Raw genomic sequence first — 9,111 nt, 5'->3', positions numbered from 1 at the left:
CATATTCTGCTAAGTGCATCAATAGCCTCAAACACTTCTCAATTCATCACACCCTGATGACTCACCTACCAATTATCTCTAACAATCAGGGCTCAGTAGACTCATATGCTTCACATCACCCTCACACTTTTACTTTATTGCAAGCCTCAGACCCACATCTCATAGCTTGCAGACTGTGCCAGTTATTCAACCATGACAGTCACATCGCTCAAACAGATTGGATGACACGTACTGATACATCCACCACCAATATTCCCTGTATGCAGTGCAGCCATGTGACATGAAAGTCCCCACAGAGTCTGCGCACAAGTTGGTCTGTTTAAGTAACCATGCGTGCATGGCCACATGAAAGAGAAAATAAAGGGGCTGTGCACATAAATAAATAATCCGTGCACGCCAAAAAAAATTAGAGGGTGCGTTCGTACCACAGGCTGAATTTCTGGGGCCTCCCAAAGAATGGAGGAACGGGGGTCCCAAAATTACTGGAGAAGGCAGCAAGTCAACTGGCATGGTGGGAAGAAGCAGGCCATGCAGCAGTCCTCTGGGAGTGTGATACTCTCAAATTTCAGCGTGAATGCCAGTCTGGGTGATGACGCTTTGGGGGAATGCCATCTAGAGCACACTCACTGCAGTTTGGGGCAAAATGGCTGCCTGGCAGGAACAGCAAATTGTAGAAATGCAGTGTCATAACTTATTTGATAGTCGAAGATGGGGCATCAGGAAATGAGTTTCTGCAACACCAAAATGAGTCTTATATGATGTCTCGCCTCCTTGGTGCCTTGATAAAGGATGTTACTTTCAAGACACTGATCTCGCCACTGGCAATGCTCAGCAGTGCAGGGTGAGGTGGTACAGAATTCCTTCAGAACTGCCCTTCAGATATTGACCAGATGGAGGCAGTTGGATGCAGATTGGGAAGCTCATCATGGTTGCCCCAGATTATCAGCCCAATCCCATGAGAGAATCAGCAGGATTAAGGAACACTGGATAGTTTTTAAGGGGGTATCCTTGGTGCTGTGGAGGTGGCAAGAAAAATGGACACTCAGTGCCCTGGCTTTGAACATGGTCAGCTTACCTCTGGCATCACAAAGGAAGTAGAGCATGGGGCAAGGCTGCCAAGTACAGTTGGGTGGCTACCTCCCAGAAGGAAGACTCCAGATGACAATAGGGCCATGATAGTCCTACTTGGAACCTCATGTCGATGAGGGGGCAATAACTTTCATAGAAAGGGCAGAACCCCAAGCATCAGGAGGGCATGAGAGAGGAAGAAAAGACAGGAAGGCAAGGGAGGCCAAACTTTCAACACCGGATTTACCAGTGAAGATTACTTAGAGATGACTGAGAACCAGTGCTGCAAGAGGTTTTCCAGACATTACCAACAGGAGAGTATTGTGGAAGGGTGCGTTGACTAATGACCACCACAGCACCCCACATTGGTATGGCCACTCTTACACAACCACCACCCACTGCAATTCCCATTCTTACAGGTCCATCAGCTTCAAGGCCATTGCTGAAGTCTCCCAGGTGCTGAGTGTGATTGACTGCATATATCTGACCATCAAGGCATAGGTCTGACTGTCCTCGTCAGTTCGGTAGTGTACATCATTGCTAGCCTTCTTGTAAATAGCATCAGTTATCTCCTTGATGCACCTATGTGCCAAATCTGAGAGATCCCTTACATGTATCCAGTGGATACCTGAAAAGTTCCAATGTTTAAAAGTTGTGATATTCAGGGCCACTGGCATCGGGTGTCCACCGAACCTCATACATCTCAGTTCATCCTGCAGCTTGGCACGTAAGTAGGAGACAGTTTTCCTTGGGAGCCCTAGTCTGATACAGTCACTCAACTATCTTCAGATAGTCTCTCCCATGAAAGACTCTTCTTCAAGCAGCAGGCTATTCTTCGCTTTCCCATATGCACTCCTCCGGTGTGCCCAACGTGTGTCAGTCTTCTAGATGCTCCTGCTGCTGTTGCAATTGAGCTGCCTTCCTCTCTCTGCACTGGTCCTCCTCTTCCTTGGGGGTAGGGGGGGTGGGGTGGTGCTCACGAGGACTGGGTAGATTAATCCCATGCAGCTGGTCTCATCCCCTCTCTTGCATTAGTCTTGCAGGCCAACTCCTTTCTTCTCAATTGGAAGCACATGCCACTGCACCATTGTGACCCTTGCAGATTGCCCGAACCACAACTCTGAATCCCCTTCCCCCAACACCTCCATTGGTTATAGCACCCTTTCACAACTCCCATCCATTGCAACTCCAGCCCTTAAAAGCCGTCAGCTGTCGGATGACAATGGCTTCCACTCCCCATTCTCCCACTTAAAGCCAATGTAGCCTTTCAAAATGGCTGACTCCCAAAGGCAGCATGAAGATCCCACCTCACTGCCACCACCTTTAACCGTTCGGGGATCTGAAGGTCAGTGATTCCTGTTTATCGCTCATGAAATACAACATGCCCCGCAACATTCCATTCAATTGAATTTAAATTCCGATAAATTTTCTACTCAAGCTCAATTAATGTTCCATCAGGCAATTCCGAGAAGTCCATCCTCCATTTTTCCCTCTGCTCATAAAATTTGGAAGTGATGTCACGACGCTGCATTTGCGTGAACACATCCTCTCCACATTTTTCAGACAAGCCTGCCTTTACCCCGTTCTTTTAGCCCCGCCAGTGAGTCACTGGGCATGAGTGACCTATATCCAGATAAGTAGGCAAGAATGGCCAGGTGCCAGCTCATTGGAGGACAAGGTAGCACGAGTTAAGCTGCAATGGACTCAGATGAGCACTTTGATTTCGCGGCCTACAAAAAAAGCGCTGATGGGTACACACAACAAAATGCATTGGGAAGGCTGCCAGATAGCTTGTGCTTTTCTATCTTAAATATATTTATATTTTTTTGTTCTGTACTTCTAATGTCATGTCCACCATGTTAGTCTCCCTGGTTGCAAAGTAATTATTTAATATTTCTGCTTTTTCACCATCATTATTCGTCAATTTATTGGCTGGGATTTTCCAGCCCCGTTGCGGGTGAGGGGGTACCCCAGCCAGAAGCCCACTGACTTGTGGTGGGACTGGAATATCGTGGCAGTGGGTGGGTCAGAAAATCACACCCATTGTGTGTATCTCTTTGTGCCTTTATCCTTACTCTGATTTTTCTTCTGTTATTTATGTGTCTGTATAATACATTACTACTGTATTTATTTTTATATTCCTTGATAATTTAATTTTTAGTTTCTCTTTGCCTTCCAAATTTTTTAACTTCTTTCCTAATTTTTTTTAGTTGCTTTTATTATTCTCTCCTTTGGTGTTTCTGGACACGGCATATGCCTTTTACTTTAGTTTCAATTTTGCACTTATTTCTTTATTTATCCATGGTTTGTTCTTGCTTTTTATTGGAATATATTTGCCTTGGACTCTACTGATCACCATTTTAAATGTTTGCCTTGTTGTTCTAATTCCATGTTTGTCAGTATTTTTTTTCCAGTTTACCTCTCCTAATTCCATTATCATCTCCTTAAAATCAGCTTTTTTTTCCAATTAATTACTTTAGTGTTTGTCTTATTTACGTCCTTAATCAACATTTTAAACATTGTTATATTGAGATTGTTATTGCCTAGATATTCTCATATGCATACCTCTCTTATCTGTTCTGGTTTATTTTGCAGAAAAGTAATTCTGGACACCCATTGCCAGTCCTCAGGGAAATCCAAATTCAAGTAAAATATAATAATCAGACAAAACAACTTTCTGTAATTTTGGTGAAGGGCAAAGGTCCCTCTTTCATGGACTGAGACCGGCTTTGCAACCAAAAGTTGAAATTGGGCAGTATTAAGAACATCACTCCAAGACCTGTGGACATCCTCCTGGAGTAGCAAAGTGCTTATTTATTCCAAAAGTTGTTACAACAAAGGACATTCAAGTACACATTAATGTGAATGAGGGGGCAAATCTCAAAAAGAATGTCAGCAGAATTTGATTGCATGGAATGCATAATTGAGAAAACTGACCGCAGTGGCCAGGAAAACCCAACCTTTGCTGAACTGAAACATGGCAGTAAAATGAAAATTTGTATTGACTATTGTAAAGGATGTGAACCTTTTTTGGACATTCATCTATGTCCAGTGCCAAGGGCTTAAGAGTTATGTGCTGAAAGAAAGTTAAATATTCATTTTGAAATTTTAAAATCTAACTTGGAAACAGCATTGAGAAGAAAACTTCTTCATGCTGGATTGGAAGCTTTGAAGCAGTATTCCATAGGATAAAATGTTTTATGTCTTAATATCCATGGGAGTATGACAAAAAATGGAGGGTTGTTGTTAGTGAACAGAAATTTGGAAAGACATAATAAGGCACTATATAAATCCAAACCTTCCTTCCTTCCAATACAGAATTCCCTTGCAATATCTAAAGGAAAGATTATCAAATTTATCAAATTTAAGATGTGTGTCACGCATGCTCTGCTTCAGTTGAACAACATACTTTTTTCATCACTAATATTATAGATTATTTTTTCATAAATTAGCTTAATTAAATTATATTTCTTTTTTATGTTTTAGCATAAAATTATACCCTGAAATTACTGGTAATTACATTTTAAAATATATTTTCAACTTCATTAGGCACAATTCACAAATATAACTTGTTGATTTCAACTTATTCATAATGCTCATTTGTATACTGTTTGATTAACCAAATTGAAAGAATTAAATATACAATTCTAAATATCACTAAATATTCAGGAAATTTAATAAATGCACATCAAAATAGTTCCCAAATATAGAAAGGAGAATTGAACCATTTTTAATGATAGTTCAGCACTAATTGAAATATCTTGCCATGACTATGAAATATAAATGGGCACATCCCAACACTAATTAACATTGAAGCCTGAAAATTGAATCTAACAACAGAATCATCTGTCTTTCATGCTTAATCTTTGCTGACTTCCTAAAGTTCATCTGCTCATTCACTAAACACATCAAATTAATTTTTCCCTGGGGTGGAAAAGCTGAACCTGTTGCTGTTTTGTACTGATGAATTTAATCTGTGTTGTTTTCTGGAATCAATGAATTTCACTGCAAATAACCCTTGAGCATGCATCTTACAATCCCTAGTGGTATCTCCACAGGATGCAGAAAGTTCGTGTGTAATTAAGTGTAATGACAGTATTGAAAATAATGTATGCTAGAATCTACTTAGTAATGTAAAAAGGCCAAAGCCTGAACTAATCAAAGAACACATTATCTGTTATTAATGCACAAGGCTTCTATATTGTTATCATGTTATTTCTAAATAACATGCAACATCAGATCACAAGGGCAAGAAATGAGCATGACCTGCCATTCTAACTAAGTTTCATTTCATGTGCCAATTCATGGTGTTAATACATGGACTACATTTTTGATGGGATGTGAGCATTGCTGGTGAGGTCAGCATTTGTTGCCCATCCCTAATAGCCCTTGAACTGAGTGGCTTGCTGAGGTACTTTAGAGGGAGGTTAATAGTCAAACACATTCCGGTACCTTCCCCTCCTTTAAGAATCTTATCTTGCTCCACCCTGTAAAATCCTCCTTCACTGCTGCCAAAATTTCTCATCAAGATGTCTCCTCTGCATCAGCTTCTGTACTGAATGACTCTTTTCCTCTGTGATTTTGATCTCCATCTCAACTCACCTTTTCCTCTTTGATTTCAGGAATCTTATACCTTTTTACCTCTTCCTCAATACCACCTTGCTAATCAAAAGAGGTCTGGTTTGAAGTAATTAAAGAATGCACCCATATTATGGCCATGATTTTGGAAGAACTCCAGATGCTTAGACCTGTGGAAAATGAAGTAGTATGGTAAAATCATGTGCCACCCACTGCAGTTAGTGTGACTTTAGTCTCTTATGCCAACAAGAATTTCATTCATTGGTCTGTGATTGATGGGCATATCATACAATGATTATGCATGAAAAATGTGTATCTCCTGGATGTTACATAAACTGGACTTCTGAGGAGGAGAGTCATTCAAATTTGGGGGTGGTGTTGGGGTGTGGGGGGGGGGGGGACCCTCAACCCACTTGTTTTCTGTTTCTTTCATCAGGAAGGTGCTTATTTTGAGGGATTCTCAAAATAAGTGAACCTAAGGACTTTTAGCCAAGAGCTTTGTCTTTTTTACTGGAATGAAGGACCAGCCAATGGCTGGAGATCTTTTCACAGCAGCCAGAAGGCCACTTCCCATCCACCACCCAGAGCAGCCAATGCTGCCCCTGCAGGCCTCTCAAGACAGTCATAAGTGACAGATTTTATTTCCCCAGTTTCCATGCACTGAGGGGTGAGGATGCAGTCAGATAGCATCTGGGGCATTTGAACTATGTGAACCCACTAATACACAAGGTAGAGGCTATTGCAGTCAGCATGTATTTTGGGCGCCAATTGCTTGTCCAGCACCCTGTTGCAAGCCTCAGAGGGAAAACAGGCCTTAGGATTTTTTTTATGCTTCCAGTACAAGAGATTTGTGCTGTGCACCAGAAATGCATTTGAGGAATTTGGGTTCATATGATAGCACTCTCTGGGAATTTTCAATCCATTGAAATTAATCCTAAAGATCCATCGTCTCCACCTTGCACCTCCATTATTCTGTGTCTGAAGCTGACTGTGATCAACGTTGACGAGAAGAAAGCGCAGGTATGCAAGAAGGGCACCAAGAAAGGGCAGAAAAAGTTGCCTGTGGAGGACGGTAAGAAGAAGAAAAGATCCAGGAAAGAAAGTTACTCCATCTACAACTACAAAGTGATGAAACAGGTTCACCCCGATACTGGCGTCTCCTCCAGGGCCATTAGCATCATGAACTCGATCGTGAACAAATTTTTGAGCACATCGAGGGTGAGGCTTCCTGCCTGGCCCATTACAACAAGCGCAGCACCATCAGCTCCCAGGAAATCCAGCCCACCTTGTGTCTGCTGCTGCCCAGGGAATTGGCCAAGCACACCGTATAAGAAGGGACGAAGGCAGTGACTAAGTACACAAGTTCCAAGTAAAACTCCACAATGGACTAAAAAACACAGATGAAAAATTGCACAGATTTGAATGTATCAGGTAAGTGGGTGGGTGGTTGAGGTGAGTAGGTGGGTTCGGGGTAGTCAGGTTGGGCTGAGTTGGAAAAAGTAGTCAGGTCAGGGGCTGGTCAGGTCTGATTGGGGGGGGCGGTAGTTGTTCTGGTGAAGGGCAGTTGGGATGAGGGGATTAGTTGGGGGTCAGTCTGAATGATTTGGGGGGGGGGGGGGCGGGGATCAGTACTGGAGGTACCCAGGAATTAGACTAGCTTTTAATGTCTAACATTTCCTGGGTAACAATCCAAGTAAGAACATTAGAACTGTCCAAAGTCTCCAACTCTAACTCAGAGTCAGAGATGTTCAGGCAAGGTCCCAGGGAGCAGGGGAATTGTCCATCTGAAGTTTAAACTTCCTGGGCAATTGCCAAGTAGATCAGCATGACAGGAGTTCTGCAGATTCCTGACGCACATCTTTGGTCGTATGTCTGTTCGGAAATTGGAAGATTTGGCCCATTGTCATTTTCAACAATGATGATATCAGTCTGTTTTAAAACCAGTTTGACAAATTGGTTGTGGAGTTTCTGTGCATGGGTCAGGATTTTTTTTTCAGGGGACAGCGTGAACGCAGTCCTCCACTACCACAAATTTTGCAGTCGAGTATCCTGCATTTGGGGACATTGCAGGCGTCAGCACACCTGAAGTGCAATGGGCTAGCCTCCTCCTGGAGTACCACCTTCAAGACCATGGTCACTCCCATGCCAGGTAAGTATGTTTCGCACTTATTTATGCCATTACCAACACGTACCTGCAGACAGTTTTAATTTGCAATTTTGGAGACTCTCTGATATCTAAAAATAAAACGCTTCGTACATTCCCAACTTTACTCTATGAACCCTCTTGCACTGTTTGCTTCTGGCGGCAAAAGCCGAGCATGCGCACTACTCCTTGCCGTCTGCACCAGGCATGAAAAAGCTGATAAAGAACCCTTCCCCAAGTGGGGCAGGTTTCCCACGTACAGAAATTACAATTATTGTTAGAGTTATACCAATTCCATGTTTCTCAGAACACTTGCCATTCGGGAACCCTCGATATAATTACATACAGATAACTGAGCAGGGGAGCTTTTACCGCAAAGCACCTTCTGAGAACGGTCTTCCCTGGTGTAAACCTTCAGTTAAAGAGAGATAAATAGTTGATTTGTTTCCGGAACTTGCACAAATGAGGTACAGTTTGACAGGCTCCTCAGTCGCTGGGGGGACGGGATAAAACGAATGTTATCTATCACAGGTTAACCTGCACTTTACCAGTCAGAGATTCCACTTGTTGCTTTGCACTTTTTCCAAGAACTGGAATAAGGGTCATGCGGGGTCGAAATGTTAATTTTGTTTCTCTCTCCACAGATGCTGTCAGACCTGCTGAGTTTTTCCAGCATTTTTTTTGTTGTGACTGGAATAACGTTCTTTCGACAGTTGAAAAAAGGAGAGTTATTTTCTTTTTGCAATGTCAGAGTTGATCGTTCCCCTTAGTACTGCTCACACTTTGTGAGGTGAGGTTTTCTCCCCTCGGTGTCCCGAGGTTAGAGCGCTGGCTGATTGACAGCTCGAGGAACGTGGTCCCGGGGCAGGGCGAGTTGCTCCAGCTGCTTGGCGTGTCCACTGCAAACACTGTGCAGCAGAGGTCGGAATCTCCTGTTACTTTCTGGAACATAAATAGGAGTTGGTGGAACAGACTGTCCTCTCCTCTGAGCGAGTGTCATGAAGCCTCTTTCCTCGCCTCTCAGAGAAGTGGTGAGCTCCAGTATTCGAGATGGGATGGAGAACCTCTCAGGTCAGTGACTTAAGTATCATTAGGTGAATTACGTTTTACAATTTGTTTATCTCAACTGACAAAAATATATACTACAAAGCTCATTTTATGCTGTGCAGCAAAACATGTTTGCACCTAGCAACAAAATTATGGGATTTCTCCCCTCGAAATGACTTCTTAGCTTGCTGAACACAATGATTATGGAAAGTGATGACAATGTTCTGTTACGGTCACTTCCAACCATTTTTCATGAATAGTGTTTCATCAGCATG

The 9,111-nt window shown here is 42.7% G+C and overlaps 1 non-coding gene across 1 annotated transcript; it reads right to left on the bottom strand.

The window, feature by feature from the left end:
- Positions 1 to 7,640: 7,640 nt before the first annotated feature.
- Positions 7,641 to 7,803, bottom strand: LOC121276645. Its single transcript, XR_005942716.1, has one exon. It is a non-coding gene; the product is annotated as a U1 spliceosomal RNA (small nuclear RNA).
- Positions 7,804 to 9,111: the final 1,308 nt, after the last annotated feature.

Source organism: Carcharodon carcharias, chromosome 3, assembly GCF_017639515.1.
Source record: "Carcharodon carcharias isolate sCarCar2 chromosome 3, sCarCar2.pri, whole genome shotgun sequence".
Taxonomy (NCBI): Eukaryota; Metazoa; Chordata; class Chondrichthyes; order Lamniformes; family Lamnidae; genus Carcharodon; species Carcharodon carcharias.
This window is presented reverse-complemented; position numbering and strand designations above follow the sequence as displayed.